Raw genomic sequence first — 1,110 nt, 5'->3', positions numbered from 1 at the left:
AGAGGCCAGGGCAGGGCGGGGCAGGGGCCGGCTGAGTACCAGCTTGAATGAAGTACTTGAGGACCCCGGTGAGCTGTGGGTCCTCGTTGACATTAAGAAGGTGAGGGAAGGTCATCATCTGCCGCTCCTGCAGGAGAGGTGGAGAGGGTGGGCATCACCAGTCCGCACCAGCCCGCCGGGGAGAGCAATACTTCTTTCCCGTGTCCATCCACCTTGTCAGCCCGCCTGGGGAGGGAGGAAAGCTGAGAGGGGCTGGGGCAGTGCTGATGGCGGGGGGAGTCTCAGGCGGGCCAGCCGTCAGGAGTCTGAGTCCATCTGGACGGGACAGTTCCAAGGAGCCGTTCTCCCCACTGCCCTCCCTAGCTGTCTGCGTCCCCCGCCTGGGCAGCCCCTCCCCAGGTCTCCATGCAGCCTCTCATTCTCCCAAAGTGCTGCTGGCTGGTTGAGAATCAGATGTTGATGGCAAAAAGTGGGGTATGGCACAAACCCGCGCCTGGGAACCTGAACACCTGTCGTTCGTCCACACAAGGATTGATGGGTATGGTGGGGAGGGATTTAACAGTAAACAAAACGGGGATGATTATGCAGGCATGAGGAAGACTTTTACAGCTTGAAATCCTCTCTGACAAAGAGTAAAGAGAGCCAAAATCCTTCCAATTTTTACTGTATATGCAGAACCCCAAATCCCGTATTCCTCCATGTGACCCTACTTGACCCTTGATGCTGAGAGTCCCAGCCACCACTTACACAGAACGTGACTCAGCACGGCCCTAACCATCTGGCTTCCTGATGCCACAGACCCCACCCTGCTCCACCCCCCAGGCCCTGAGGCCGTGGTTAGGCAGCATGAGCTTCCTGAATCCCCAGCTCGAGTCCCCAAGTACTCCAGGTCTGACTCTCGACTTTGGGATTTTCCCAGGGCCTCGTGGCCACGGGGAGTAGGGTGGGTGGAAGCTGGGGTGGCGAGGGGAGGCCGAAATTCACATCATAGCCCATTTAGGGTGTGATATCAGCAAATGCCAGGATCGATACCCGGCCTCACGCCCCGCCAGGCGCCGAGGCCTCCCTGCTTCCCTCGCTTGCATGCCTTGATGTTCTCCCCTAGCTCTG

This window comes from Rhinopithecus bieti, unplaced genomic scaffold (genome assembly GCF_001698545.2).
Source record: "Rhinopithecus bieti isolate Rb0 unplaced genomic scaffold, ASM169854v2 scaffold_187, whole genome shotgun sequence".
In the NCBI taxonomy this organism is placed as follows: Eukaryota; Metazoa; Chordata; class Mammalia; order Primates; family Cercopithecidae; genus Rhinopithecus; species Rhinopithecus bieti.
The sequence above is the reverse complement of the archived record's forward strand: the minus strand, read 5'-3'. Positions refer to the sequence as shown.